Source organism: Bemisia tabaci, chromosome 9, assembly GCF_918797505.1.
Source record: "Bemisia tabaci chromosome 9, PGI_BMITA_v3".
Lineage (NCBI taxonomy): Eukaryota > Metazoa > Arthropoda > Insecta > Hemiptera > Aleyrodidae > Bemisia > Bemisia tabaci.
This window is the reverse complement of record NC_092801.1, coordinates 27,683,626-27,700,196: the sequence shown is the minus strand read 5'-3', so window position 1 is coordinate 27,700,196 and position 16,571 is coordinate 27,683,626.

Below are 16,571 nucleotides of genomic sequence, written 5' to 3'. Positions count from 1 at the left end.
AGTGAGTGCTTTAGTCTCCTGACAACAGAATTGTGATCTCAAATTTGGAGAAAAATGACGAGTAGCTGAAAAAATGGAGCCAATTGATATCGTATGCCATTCTGAAACGAAATATGGCGTCCATCGACGCAATATATTTCGTCGAAAAGACATGCGATATATTGCATCAATCGGTTCCATTTTTTCGGCTACTCGTCATTTTTCTCAAATTTTGAGATCGCAATTTCGTTGTCAGGAAACTGAAGAATTCATTTGCCAATTTCGACAAACAAATTGCAACGTAATATAGGTGTGGTTTTTTTAGAGAGAAGCTATCGCATTCGAGTGCACTTTTGACATCAGTATAGAATGCTATATTTTTCCTCTAAAAAAAACACACCTTTACTACGTTCAATTTGTTTGTCAAAATTTCTGGCAAGTGAATTCTTTATGGTCTCCTGACAACAGAATTGCGATCTCAAAATTCGAGAAAAATGGCAAGTAGCTGGAAAAATGGAACTGATTGATGCGACACACTGCATGTCGTTCTGACACAAAATAGGTATATCGTCTATGGAAACACCTTAATGTCCGTTTCTATTGTGCAATGGTCAGATGAACCTTCATTCGTCCATTTCTCTCCTCTCCATTGCCATTCCTCTCTATATCAGCTTAACATTTCTCGTAAAAATCGAAATGTTGCAATAAACGATGTACTCTCCGGGGGAAAGAAGCAAAAATGGCGCATCACGCACACAGCCATCAATGCATGTTTTCGAAAAAAGCGAATATTCGTCGTAAATTGAAAAGTTCATTAAGCCCCCCCCCCTCCCCTTGTGATGAGTGCTCCCCTCTGTTTAACAGAATCCAGCACCAATGTCAATGGAGTAGAGTTAACAACATATTTTTTTGCAATCTGCAAAGTGTTTTATATCCATATCGTTCATTTAAAAAAAGGGGGAAAGAGGATTTTTCGGGAAATTTGTGTGTGAATTGACAAACTGAGATCATTGTTGGATTCAGTCGGAAAAAGCACATGCATGAAAATACCTGGAGAAGTACCTAAACGGACGAAATGCAAACATAAAGTTCACTGTAATTTTTAGCTGAGTTTGGAGTTAACCAAAAATTGTAGTTAAATCAACTACATATATTAATATACACCAAACATGGAGTATGGAATATGATCGAATCAGTCATTCCCTTTTTTCGTGTAGGACATTTATTAGAATGTCTCCCTGTTATTCCTAATAACGAGGTTTCTTTTGTTAGGTGATTAAACCAGCCCAGTAGGTAGCTGTCATGTGGCTTTTATCCAAGGTTTTCCGCCTACATAGAAGGGTAAAACATTTCTCAGGAGTCTGATGGAATCCCTACCTCATTTTTACTGCCAAAGCCCAAAATTTCCTTGGGTTTCCCTGATCATCTCCTTTTTTCTTCTTTTTTGGAGGGGCTGAAAAATGTGTTTTTCCAAAAAAAAAAAAAAAAAAAAAAATTGATCATTTCAAATAATTTACTTTTCAGTGAAGAAATGCGTGAAAAGGTTTTTATTTTTTGTTGCAAAAACTGAACATACACCGTGTAATTCTTCGAAACGCTCTGGCTTCATTCTTTGTATAAAATGTCAACCTTTTTTGCCCAGTTTTACCCCTTTTTTAGTTCAACTCCTCTCATTCAACTCTCGAATTTAAATATCATCGCAAAAACGAAGTTATGTTCGTGAAGAGACGAAGGTTAAAGGTCAAATGTTTTTTTACATGAAACTGACATTAAATCACAGTTTGTTTCTAACCGTTCAACTGTCACAAAATACATGGCAACATTTTAACGTCCATACGGTGTTTTTCCTCGGCACAGCAAAGGTGACACAATAAGTTACCAGGTCACTCTCTTATTCAATATCCCATAGAGCATCCACACCATGGCAAAGAATACTGTCGTGCTAAGGAAGAACGCCGTATGAACCTTCAGGCGTTGCCAAATTTCCTTCGATAAACACGAATTTCCTGGTAAACTTATCAATATTTCCCTTCCCATTTTTCAGATGATTTTGTTCGCAATTTTACCCAAAGTTCCTGAAAATTTCATGGAAAAATATTCATAACCTTTCGCAAAAATAAACATTTTATCGAAGGAAATTTGGCAACTCTCGAATGTTCATACGGCGTTCTTCCTTAGCACGGCAGAATAGCTCTTCGGAGAGAGGCGGCAGAAGCATGGCGTGCTTTGCGCTATATCGATTTATCTGTTATGTATGCCTATGGAAAATGATCGATGGACAGGGCGTTCTCAACGAACACTTTAATAATCGATTCTTTACCTAGGCTGTAAAGAGGATATATCGATAATCGATCTTTCACGCCGCGCCACTGAGAAGCGGTCAAGTTTCCGAAAAATCCGGTTCAAAATCCGTTCCGATCCATCACTCGCCGAAGCTCAGGTACATCGACCTTAAGGCATCAGCCGAAAGTGCCGGGCCCGAAAACCTGCGCCCCGGGGGAGATATAAAGGGGGGGGGGGGCTAGGGGGAGAAAAATTAATTTGGCTGATGTTAACTCCCAGCGCATATCTTTCTTCCGAATGTGTTTCCAACGTGCTCAATCATCCGAATCCAGCGGTCTCACGCTGCCGTGCTGAGGAAAAACGCCGTATGAACTTTCAGGCGTTGCCAAGTTTCCTCTGACACGATACGAATTTATTGGGGCAATTGTGACTATTTTTCTTCCAATTTTTGAGACTATTTTGTACGCAATTTAATCTAAAATATCTGAAAATCTCGAGGAAAAATATGCACAAATGTTGTCAAAAATACATTTTTTATCAAGGGAAATTTGGCAACTCTCGAATGTTCATACGGCGTTCTTCCTTAGCACGGCAGCACGAACAACCACATTTCTCAATACTGCGTGCTAAGGAGGAACGCCGTATGAGCATTCGAGAGTTGCCAAATTTCCCCAGATAAACCATATATTCTTGAGGAAAGTTATTCATATTTTTCCTTGAAATTTTCGGATATTTGAGATGAAATTGCGAACACAGCTGTCTAAAAAATTTAAAGAAAAATATTCAAATTTTCCTAGTAAAGTTGGTTTTTAGTGAAGGAAATCTGGCAACGTCTGAAGAGTCATACGACGTTTTTCTTTAGCACGGAAGAATAGGAGTGTGATTGAATTAGGTGGTTCTAACTTGGAAGGGTAAAATGAATCAACTTCAACGCGAGAAGATGATTGCCTCCGTCGAATGGTAGTTTTTTCAGCTCCTCATTGTCGGTCCTTATGTTTTGGGTGCCGCCGCCTCTCTTTTTCATTCAGCTTATGATCCCTTGTCCAAAACGCTTTCTCAAGATTGGTGGAAGGAGACAAAAACATGACTGTCCAAGTGAAAAAGGACCTATGTCCACGTAGTCAAACTTTTCAACGGATGGATTGTTCTCAAGTCGAAAAATCGGATTTTGAAATTTCGACGGAAATGTATAGTATCCAAAAGAATAATTTGGGAGTGCTTTAAATCATGAGGACAACATTTCGCAATCAGGAACTTTGTTTTCGGCTCATCCATAAAAGCACCTATCTGCGAAGGGAAATTAATGGTGTATATGTTGTTTTTAAAACAAGCCAAGAATATAGTAGTTCCTAATTGCAAAATGTGGTACATTTATCGCAGTTTCCCAGATGAAAATAAGAAGAATGTAACTATACATTTATACGTCGTCGCAGAATGACAACTCGCAAATTGTAATCTTATTGAGAAACTGTGTATCGTTACTAAGTGAGAATGTCACTAATTTTTCTTCTGATTGCGTGCGAAAATGTGTGAAATTTTTGACAGAAATTGATCAGTCGTATTCTTTCAAAAATTTCAAATTCGAATTTGCATTTGTTGATTGCAATAATGATAATTGAATCAATTTTACCACCTTGGAATGAAAGTACGTTTCCTTCGTCTGTTAAAGTAAGTTAAATGCCAATAAGGGAGTTTAGCTGCATTGAAATCATACAATTTTTTACCCTGAAAATGCTGTTTTTCAAAAGCTTTTCTCAAAACTACGTCTTAAGAAATGTAACCTTCAAATCGTCATAACTCCGGTATGGTCTGTCGTTTTTTGAGATTTTGGTGCAACAATTTTTGTAGAAAACTCGTCTCTGCTCTGACATCGATAGCTCAATTTTGACTACTCCTATCGACGAAGATAGATTCTCCTGTGAACAATCACACGTGTATTTTACTTTCGTCCGACGTACTTCATTTTCCATTCCTGATGGAAATCCCTAGGGACTGAAGCGCAACAATAAAACGTTGCGTGGGCGACGAACTTCTCGAACGTAGGGTCGTCAAGCGAAAATATTTGTCGCTTGAACGGAGGGACGGTAGAAATTCCCGAGGGATATCCCTTCCACCTGAGGTGCGGGCATAAAAAGCATTGTTTTCAGACTGAAGAAAGGGCTCAAGACAAAACATTTCAAAAGACTCTTCCTCGCTCGATAAGTTCTATGTCGAGCTGTCGTTGTTTTATTATCCACCTCCGCTCTTCAGCTAAGTATGAACGACAGAGAGACAGCCCTTTTTTTCGCAAGTTCGGAATAAAAGGGTGGATTTCTTTAAGTACCTTCATTGAGGTTTTTTTTTTTTTTTTTTTTTTTTTTTTTTGAAGCGCACGATAAGTATGAAAAACTCGATCAATCTGGCATATTCACAAACTTAAACACGAATTCCTTCTATTTACTCACCTCAGACAATGTTTTGCCATTCTTGCAGACTACTTGGATCTTATTCAGCAAAAGGGAACCAGCGCAATTAAGTAAATTAAGTAAATAAGTAATTAAATAAAGTATTTTTAAAATCGTGCAACTTCTCCGTTTCTCTTTAAAAAAAACTTAATATATGTATAGTATTAAAATTTACACAATGCTTCTTCTTTAAAATTACCAATTTTTTTTTTTTTTTTTTTTGTAGGAAGCAAAACCTATTTGCTATTCTGGTTTTTTTAGATAATTATGAAGAAGCAACATTTTTACAACACTGTAATCGCACTGGTTCCTTTTTCCTAAATGCGATTCAGTTGATCATAACATACATCTTGTGTAATACCATGGCCAACAATACATATATTTCTTCCTTAAATTGAAATTCTAATATTTTTCCAGATTTTTAGGACTTAACTTTCCAGGCATGCAAATAAAAGTGTGTGTTGAATATTTGGCCAATTTAAAAATATTTATAGATTTTTTAGCATTGAGTAAATATTTATTAAAAAATTGGTTGATGCCTCATTAAATACAGATTTTTAAAAATTTGACGATGGAAATATGATGCGGGAAATTTAACGATGTCAAAAAGACAACTGATATTTCAATTATTCTGTCCAAAATGATTACTAATTTATAATATCAGTGCGATGTTTGACTTATTTGTAATCGTCAGGAAGCAAAAAGAAATTATTACTTGCAAATTATAAAATTAAATAGGGAAATTTTTCTATTCCTTCGATGACGTCATTAAGTACAAATCCTCACCTCAAAATCACCTAGTTTTTTCTCCGTAGGCCTAGACTTGCCATGAGGCCATTGAGACGGCCGGACCCGGGCTGCGGAAGGGGGGGGGGGTTAGTGTGGAAAGGGGGGAGCGATTAGGATCTGAGGAAGCATGAATGGAAGACATGCCGACCGCCGCGCCGCGCCGTGAAATGGGGGGGGGGGGGGAGGACCCGGAGCAGGAACGCGATGGACGAACGTGGAACTACGGCCTGAGGGGACCAAAGCTGTGATGCCGGCTTGCCTGGTCGTAAAATCGGACACAGTCGAGTATACACGGTTGCATATAGAGAAAAAAAGGAGGTGTTCGCATTTCGGGCATCTTGGATTTTTTTGATGACGTAGGTCGGTGCGGACGATTTTTATCATCGATTTTCTTGGAAGTGGTGTAGCTTACATATGGAAAAAAGCCACTCTATCACGATAAAAATGCGTGCGTGTCCGATTTACGTTTATCAATAGATTCCGAAATAATTCCGATATCTCGAAGCATATTCCTATTTACCAAAGTTCGGAGAAAAATTCCGAAATACGCCCGGATTTAGTTCCGAAGATCGTCAAATTTGATCAAAAAGTCCCTTAATTTGATCAAGTAAATGGTCAAACTGGCGAAAAACCGCTAATTTCGAGGTAATTTTTCATCTAGCTGAAAATTCCGGGAAAAGTTTCGATTGCTTGAAAAGTTCCGAATTCCGGAATGAATTCCGGGAAATGGCAGCACTGATAAAATGTTTGAAATTATATCATGAGTTGATTTAAGCATCAATCGAACGCTGTGATCAGTTTTTCCTATTCCGAATTCCAAATTTTTCTGGAATATCGACGCCATATTGTACCGACCTACGTCACTGGATAAACAATCCTCAAGATGCAAACTCCTTTTTTTCTCAATGACACGGTTGTGCTTGAATAGCTGGAAGGAGCTGGAGGGAGATTGGGTTGTTCTATTCGATGCGGTGAGGCTGTAGAAAATACTGCCGTGATAGCGTAGAGAGCTGTAATTGTCAATTTTTTTAAATCGAGTTTCCTGCAAAATTCGTCTAAACTTCTATACAGATGAAATCACTAAAATAGCTGAAACAGCAAAATTCGCCTTATTTGTATGAGAAAGGCGTGAGTGCGCAAAAAATGACGCAGTTACAGACAAAACAGTTGAAGGAGGCATTATCTCACCAGCGAACCAATGAGAACAGTCCGATCAAATAAAATGCCGCGCTTTTTCTACCAATTTCGAACCAGAAAATTTGTTTGTTGTGCGTCCAAAACGCAACAATGAGAGCATGCATAAGATAGCACTTACGGCTATCTTGCCTAACACTAGCCGAACATATAAAAATGGAAAAATTCGCTCTTTTAATAGTTGAAATAATATTCGTCGATTTATCATGCTTGGATAATTTAATTTTAATTAGTTCATTATATTATATTAAAAGATTTCTGAATCATCTTAACGATTTTTGCGAGTCTCTCGGATGAATGGTGACATTTGACAAACAACGGATGAGGCCCAAAATTATATTGCAGGAGTCTTAAAATAATGAAATGACTACCATCGATACAAGGGTGCAAGGAGTTTTCGGCCATGCAGTTGCGAGCAATCAAAGATTCAAACTGAGCAGTTGAGCACCATGAAATTGCGCGTTTGCAGTGATTTTCACCAAGAAATAGGGCGTTCGCAGAATTTCGTTTGCAGAAAAATTAGACGCAGTTGAATCAATTTTCTAAAAATTCAACGATTTTGCAGTAATTTTTTCAAGAATGTAACACTTAGGCAATAATTTTCTAAAGCATTCAAAACTTAAACTCTTAACCCCATAAGCTCGGTTATTCAAACCGAACGTTCGGTTACAGGAACTAAAAGTTAGGTTTGACGAACCGAATAGTCGGATGATATAGAACACCACGTTCTCCCTCATTTTGTAGATAAGACATTTATCTTCTTGAGCGTCAAAATATAGTTGTATCTCGCGCTCCGTCGTATCCAACTTTTCTACTCCTGCGTTAAAGTCTCTGAGTCAGCCGAAAAGAGTTCACGTTCTCCTTCATATTGTGGATATGCAATCTTACCTACTTGGAAGTCGAAATAGTTGTATCACGCGTATCGCCCTATCCAACTTTTCTACCCGCGTTAAAATCTCTGAGTCAGCGGAAAAAAGATCAAGCAATGTTCGTTGTTTTTGACATGCGAAAAAATTTAGAACTTTCGAATTTTCGTTCTATGTTTCGAAGCTGTGTCTAAATCTGTGAAAAGAGACCTCATCTTGGGAAGAAGATTTCCGAAACTTGGAACTTTGCTCGAAAAACGATCGCGAGAAGCGCCTGCAAAACTCTAGGTTTACTTCAAGCACTGCACCGTCTCGCCGAACCTGCGCGGCGGAACGCTATTTCTAGCTTTTGACTCGTGAAACGCTCATTGTTCGAAGATGCGCACGCTATTCTGCCGTGCTAAGGAAAAACGCCGTATGAACCTTCATGCGTTGCCAAATTTCCTTTGATATAACGCGAACTTCCTGGTAAATTTATGAATATTTTCCTCCCAATTTTTCAGATGATTTAGTTCGCAATTTTAGCTAAAGATTCTGAAAATTTAAAGGAAAAATATTCATAACTTCCCTAAAGAAGAAACATGTTATCGAAGGAAACTTGGCAACGTCTGAAGGCTCATACGGCATTCATCCTCCGAACTGCATGCAGAGTAGTGCGGGACTTCTGAATCACCCCGCGTATCTCGAGCACCACGCATCCACCATCCACGTAACCATGATTCAGAGACAAGAGACCCCTCACTAGTATCTTGGCAATAGTGGAAGCTTTTACTTTCGGGACTTCTACATTCAATTGTTGACCTACCTACTTGGTTGATGATCAACAACGTGTTGGCAGTTTCGTTTGGCAAATAAACTGAAGTTTGGAAAACTTTTTAAGCTCATGACGTCACCTGACGCTCATAATCAACCATGTAGGTAGTTCAACGGCCGAAAAAATAATGATGACTGTTGCTCGCTTATAATTGTCCACACTGGAAAAAAAACACATTGGCTCTAGAGTCCAGACTCTTAAAAACATCGACAAGAAAAAATACTCTTGATTTAATCAGAATCTAGCTTAAATCAAGGACCGAGCCTCTTAATTTGAGCGGTTTTCGTTTTGATTCAAGCAAAAATCTGATTGAATCAAGAGTACTTTTTCTTTTCAATGCTTTCAACAGTCTGGACTTTAGATCCAATGTGTTTGTTTTTTTTTTTTTTTTTTTTTTTTCAGTGCGTAAGGAATTGTTGAATTCCCAAAAGTAAAAGCTTCCACCTGTAGCCAAGAGGCAAGTGGAGGGTCTCGTCTCTGTGTACGGCAGAGTAGGTGTGGGACTTCTGAGCCACCCCGTACACTTCGAGCACCACGTATCCACGGCCATTCCAACGGCAACTCGGCAACCGGGCGGGAAGGAATCAGTGGTGGCAGCGACTTCTTCAGCTCTTCACCTGTTGGCCCGGCTCACCTGGTTCGACCGCGGTCTCCGCTTCCCGAGCGACGAGCCACGACCGCTAGCTCAGTTTCTTGCGTGCCGCCGTCTCGCCCAGTCAGTGGCTCAGTTCCGCCGACTCCGCGCGCCCTAACCTCCGAACCTTAACCTTGAAACCCCCGAGTGCGTTGAGCTTTCGCGCTGTCTTGTGAAAAGTGAACCCGTTTCGGCCTTAACACTCCCGGGTATTTGTGTTTAGTGTTCTGTGATTGTGTTCTTTTGGATACCTTTCGTCCCGGATTTTCTTAGGTAAGCTGATCGGTCGAAGTATTTTAACACCCTTGCCACACTGTTAAAAATCGAGGGGTGTAATTCGTTGCAGGTGTCTGTACAACGCTCAAAACCCCACCTGGAAAAAAAACACATTGGATCTAGAGTCCAGACTCTTGAAAACATTGACAAGAAAAAGTACTCTTGATTCAATCAGATTTAAGCTTGAATCAAACGAAATCCGCTCTAATTAATGAGGCTTGGTTCTTGATTTAAGCTTAATCTGATTGAATCAAGAGTACTTTTTTCTTGTCGATGTTTTCAAGAGTCTGGACTCTAGATCCATGTGCTTTTTTTCCAGTGAATGACTCTCCATAAACAGAGTGAATTCTGCTCCGTAATCGTGTAAGTCATTCCGTAAGGAGAATATAGATTCCGCTCCACATTCATGCAACTTGGGGTTTTTGCAGGGAGCTATATATAATCCGGTATAGGATTTCACTTCAAAATGTTTAACAGCGCATGGCATGGCTTTGATGACAGCAGTAAATTAGATTTTGAGAACAGCACGTCTGACCCCTGATCTGTCTGATCTGCGTTCCGGACTTGAATCCCGGTAATGGCGAGAAAGGAGGGGTGTCTATAAGGGCTGTTTTTGGGCCCACTCTGAATCTCCTCAACGGTAGGATTATTTGCTACTTGAAGGTCTATATTTTACGGAATGCATCTTGATTTGGTCAGTTTCGGTCTCGTTTTGAGTGTTTTATCGGCCTGAACTTGTGTCTGAGGGCCGATTTTGGTAAACAATGCGAATTCTACGGAATTGTCGTTGAATGCCCAAAAATCGGCTGAAATCGGCCCACTTATCCATGCTGAGGCCAGTGTTTGCCTCATTAAGAGACCGGAAAGGGCCAAATTATGATAAACTCCGTAAAATATAGACCTTCAACATGCAAAAATTCGTAGGGTTGAGAAATTTCAATTAGGGTGGGCTCTAAAACGGCCCTTATCAATTTGACTCCCTTTTCACCGAGCTGGTCGCGTGGATTTGTAGGGACAGAGTTCATTCGGCCGTAATGTCTGAAATTTTAAGAGTCGGGAAAATGGATGTGCTTTCAATGTCTGAAGACAAAACTGACGTGTTAAGTATAAAAACGACGTATGAACATCCGAACCTTGCCACATACCCAGCGATAAAATTGGTCCATCTGAGGAGAGTCAGGAGTCTTTTTATTTTTTCTTTAAATTTTCAGATGTATCGGGTCAAATTTCGAATAAAATCCTGTGAGAAATGGGGAAAAAACATATTCATAGGTTCCCTGAAAAATTCGTGATTTAGCGAAGGAATTTTGACTACGTCCGAAGGCTCATAAGGCTTTCTTCCTAATAGCACCGGGACATTGGACGAAACAAAAAAACACATTGGATCTAGAGTCCAGGACTCTTGAAAACATTGACAAGAATAAAATACTCTTGATTCAATCGGAATTTTGCTTGAATCAAAACGAAATCCGCTTAAATTAAGAGGCTTGGTTCTTGATTTAAGCTAGATTCTGATTGAATCAAAGATTTTTCTTGTCTTTTTTCTTAAGAGTATGGACTCTAGATCCAATGTGTTTCTTTTCCAGTGTAGAATGCATATTTGGGCTGCTAAATGTGTCGATACATATTGGATATGCATTCTGCAAAGATTTTCAATTCGAAGTAAAATCTGTTTGCTCCAGCTGAAGTTTGAGACAGGCCCATTCGCTCCAAATGACAGTGCCAAGGACGTCATTTACGACATCATGAGCGAAGTTCAAGACAGACGCTTTCGATGGCTGCTCACACACGCTGTTCACGAGATGAGCCATGGAGCGCCCATCAGTGAGCTCGCAGCATGGCTCCGACTTCCGAAGGCGAGGGCGCTAAAGCGGTCAGAGAAAGAGGCCAGACGCACGTAAATGAGCTCAAGAAAAACAACCATCGCACGACTTTCCGACTTGCAGAGCCTAAAATTCCTCGCCGACACACAGTGGATCGAGTAAGTAGGAGAGATCGGACAAAATTTGGAAACTTTAAAAGCTTATCACTCCATTCATACAACATTTTAAGGTTTCGAAAGTGGTTCCATTTATTTCCCCGTGAAATTTTCTATTGGAAGCACCCCTTAAATCCGGATCCGGGATCTGTCACGTTACGCTAAACGTCTGCCTTTATCTTGTCAAACTCTTTATGCACAGATAGGGAGCAAATACATTAGGAGGGTTGCCGTGGTTCCAGCCTTTGAGTCTCCTTACAAAGTGGCAACCCTACTAATTGTATTACCGCTCCCTAGCTGCCTGTGAGAGAAAGGTTAATTTTACTGGATTTGTGTATAGCTTTGCCAACAAATTTCAACAATCAAGCTGCAGGAACAGTGAGGAGTGTATTTGTTTGAGGTAGTTTAATATAAATACTTATCTCAATCCGTGCTGAGCAAGTCGAACAAACTTGCGCAAATAAGTAAAGACAAGCTAAAGAATTTATAATAACTTCCGTGTAATGGGGCTTGCAAATAGCTCCTCAAACGTTCCCTCGTTCGTTACACTGAAGCTGAGAAGGGTTATTTTTGGAACAAATTTCATACTCTTTAATAAGATTTTGCTATCATACGATGCTGCATTAAAATAGGACTGAAAGCCATATGTTTTCAGTTCTTGCGTCTAAAATGAGAATGAAGAGACGCTATTTTGTAAAAAAAAAAAAAAAAAAAAAAAAAAAAAAAAAAAAAAAAAAAAAAAAATTCTCAATGAATTAATTATTGTCACGAGGAGTGAATGAACAATGTTTGATAATTCCCCATTTGAAGCTATGCTAAAGAATCGATTGTTTAGCGGTGTTCGTTTTAGGTATCGATCTATTTTCATATAATTTAACGGCAGATCAAGCGATGTTTCGCAAAGCATGCCACACCACTAATACGCATTGTAGAACTTTTTTACTCGGTGGACTTAAAGAAAGTGTTACCTGAATTAAAGTTCTCTCTCAATCAAATTTTAATCACGCCCTTAAGCAACACCAATGAAAGGTGCTCCGTTTAGAGTACTCCCATTGTTCTCAAGTTTGTTTTTCAGAGTTTTTTTTACCGGTGATAGCGATCATGCCTCACTGCCTTGACGCCATTCCTGCCGTGCTAAGGAAGAACGTCGTGTGAGCCTTCAGACGTTGCCAAACTTCCTTCGACAAATCACAAGTTTACGGAAAAATTTGTCCATATCTTTATTCCGATTTTTCAGAGAATATTGTTCGTAATTTGATCTAAAACTTGTGAAAATCTTGAGGAGAAATATTTACAGCTTTTTTTCAATAATAGATATTTTCTGAGAGGAAATGTGGCAACGCCTGAAGGCACATGTGGCGTTCTCCCTTAGCACAGCAGATTAATAACCCTACGACAGAACTTTCCGCCTCCTCTCGCCGCTTCGATATATCGACTCGTTCGACCTATCGACTCGTAACACCTTTATCGTGTCCCCTACACTGCTCTACTAAGGAAAAATGCCGTATGAACCTTCAGACGTTGCCAAATCGCCTTTGATAAAACACGAATTTCCTGGTAAACTTATGAATATTTCCTTTCAATTTTTCGTACAATTATGCTCGCAATTCTACCGAAAAGTCCTGAAAATTTCGAGAAAAAATATGCATATCTTTTCTAAAAAATGATCAGTTTATCGAAGGAAATTTGGCAACTCTCGGGCGTTCATACGGCGTTCTTCCTTAGCACGGCAGTACATCTACGCGATACGAGATATCAAACAGTGGCGTGGCGTGCTTTGCGATTAATCGATTGTTATGCCATTTAAACCTATGGTAAAGGATCGATTATTAAGGTGTTCGCTGCGAACACCCTGTTATATCGATCCTATTCCATAGGTTTAAGTGGCATAACAATCGATATATCGCAAAGCACGCTACGCCACAGATATCGAAAGTACAATCGAGCGGGAATTCCCCGCCAAGTTCACATTCTCTCGGTCGTTACTTTACTACGGAATGTTGATAATCACTCGCGTTCCTATTTGCGTGCATTTGTGTTTGTCTCTACCCTTTTCACTTGCTTTCCTTTTTAATTTTACTACCGAGAAAGCTTGCCGAACCGTTCGAAAGTTCCCGCATCGCGAGGAGAGGAAAATGCCGTTTTCCTGGCGTTATTTGGCAACGCTGTTAACGAGGAGTACCAACAAACTGCGCGGATATCTCAATTCCCACATCAATTACCTGGAGGGAGAATTCTTGCCATGCTCATGTTTGAAAATAGCGCTTTTTTATTTACTTACACTTGGACGTATTTCTATCAAACGGGACTATGTGCATTATGACGTGAGCCCTGTTATGGACATATACTTATGGGTTTCAGGGCTCATGTCCTAATGTACATAGTTCCGTCTGGCAGAAATATACGTCCGCTTGATACGTGGAAAAGCGGTTTATTCTCTCGCACATTTTTTTAATCGTGGCGTCATTAAAGCTTTTTTCGTAGAAGAGGGTACCGATTTACATCAAAATGCACAAAAAAACACTTATCTCTCCTGGAATTTAGCACTCCTGGAAAGTTGATTCATTCATATTGATCTCTGAAAATTCCACTCAATCATTCCAACAAATCATACTGATATCTCGGCCCTTTACGCGCGGAACGCCTCTTGTTATGCTGATAGCCTAAGATCAATGCTGCCATGCTAAGGAAAAATGCCGTATGAACCTTCAGGCGTTGCCAAATGTCTTTTGATCAAACACAAATTCCTGGTAAAATCATGAATATTTTCCTTCCAATTTTTCAGATAATTTTGTTCGTAATTTCACCTAAAGTTCCTGAAAATTTCAACGAAGAATGTTCATAACTTTCCTAAAAAATAAACATTTTATTGAAGGAAATTTGGCGACTCCCGAATGTTCATGCGGTGTTTCTCCTTAGCACGGCAGAATGGTACTTTTAACATTCGACAGTATATTGATCCGGTGACTTTAACGCACGGCAGGACAGTGTCTCTGATTATTGGCACTGGATTGATCCCGCCACCGATCTCCCCGTCGTCGTGGCTGCTCGCACTTTGCCGCTTACGTCACTGGCGCTTTTAAAGCCCCATTCATTCTTATGGCCCGAGCATTAACGAGCACACCCCATCTTTCCACTTGCACATAGTTCCATTTAGCATAAATACGTCCATATCTATGTTATACCAGAATGATATCATACTGATATACTGATAACTTCCTGGTGTCATATAGGAGAATCAGCCAAATTACATTATGATATCATGGTGATTGATTTTACCAGGGATTGAACATATTTTTTCTAAAAGGGACATATTTCCCACGGAAATCCTATTCAGGTCTAGTTCCTTTTAGAATAAATTCGTCCAATTTGCGGGTACAAAAGACGCTGTTTTCCTTCCTCTGAATTCGCACCGTAGAGCATGTCATTATTTATGAAGTCAGAAGTAATGCAGTTGCAGATTTGTAGCTTGACCCGCGACCCCTCAATCCATTTACCTCCTGGGTCGTTAGTCTCAATCCAACACTGACACTTGGTCGCTACTTTTGCACGCATTAGAATATGCAGACTCAATATGCACAATGACTGCAGCCCGTATCCGGACAAATAGACCTGGTCACCATTTGCGCAGTGTTTCATGCTTGAGTTGAGTACGAAATGCGTGCCAGACCTCCGTGGTTGCCATATCTGTCAACCATTTAGTGAATTGATCCGTAACCAACTTTTGCCGCAGGGAAAAGAAAGTGTTCCGCCTTGGGGTCAATGGTGTGTAGATCGCAACGAGCACATCAAAAACGTCTAAAAATCAATCGTAACTTCACAATCTGCGTTAAAGAATGGGACAGTTGCACTATTTACCGCACTGAAAAAAAAAAACACATTGGATCTAGAGTCCATGCATACTCTTGAAAACACTGACAAGAAAAAATACTCTTGATTCAATCGGATTTTTGCTCGAATCAAAACGAAATCCCCTTAAGTTAAGAGGCTTGGTTCTTGATTGAATCAAGAGTACTTTTTCTTGTCGATGTTTTTAAGAGTCTGGACTCTAGATCCAATGTGTAATTTTTTCCACTACGATGTGTGTTTTGATGGATTAGACACTTATGAATCTGCAAAAAATAATGAGATCGGTCGAAATTCCTAGTTCCTGCGGATAAAACTTTCATTTCGCATAAATTTTCTCAGTTCCAGAGTCTTAATCCTTAAAGACGCAATGCGCAGTCGGCTGTATTGATTGATCTTTCAAATGCAGAGGTTGGCAGCCGTGGTTTTCTGGTGATTTTCGTTTTACACGTTGTCGCCCTTTTGGGCCGTAAGAGCTACTTAAATCGAGTTATCCATACTCTCCCTATAAAAGTACTCTAAGGATAAGTATTGATGTTCCGAAAAGCGTTGCAACACCGGTGTGTGCGTTGTTGTGTATTGGTGCAATCATGCATCAAGAAGCACAATGGGCCACTGGACCCGTTAAGATAATTCCTCCTAATGATTTGACGTTCAGGTTGGAACAGCTCCTTGAACTCAAGCGTTCATGTTAGCTTAAGTGTGATCTAAGTGTACGCAACTTGATTTTTTCTCGCTTTAAGATTGGTTTTTTTTCACTCTGCTCTGATAAATCTTGGACAATGGAATCGGCCATTGTCGATCGAAGTAGTTATGCTCAACCATCACATATCATTGAATTCGGTTTGCTTCGACTGTATCCAGTAACATCAAATTTTGGACAGCAGCAGAACGAGAATAGGTTGACAGTCAGTGTGCTAGTGTGCTCGAGCTTCTGATAGCAATTCAAAAATCGAGGATGAAATATTTGAAATTCGATAAGAACTCTAATAAAATTTCCTGCATGGATCTATTGCCCCGATTAAGATTAGTCACTTATCATAAAAAAAAATCGTCAACTTTGCAAGTCGTGACTTTAAACTTTGAGGATTCTCTACAACATTGTAAGTTGTTTAACATCGGAAACTAAAAATCGATATTTTTTACGCTAAACCAGTTTTTTCACTATGCTGAGCAATTTATAAGTTTCCGTTTTAGGGCACATTGTGCTTGACTCTGTCGTAATTTAGCGTGGTTCATTGAAAAGGAACCAAGCACTTCAACGCATTCCTCAAAGCGTCTGATGGTATACTGCCGTGCTAAGGAAAAACGCCCTTTGAGAAGTTGAATGTTGCCGGATTTCCTTTCAGAAACTATTTATTCTAAAAGAAAGTTCTGAATATTCTTCCTTGGAGTTTTCAGACTTTTCAGATCAAATTACGAACGAAATCCCCTGAAATATCAAAAGAGAAATATTCACAAAGTTTCC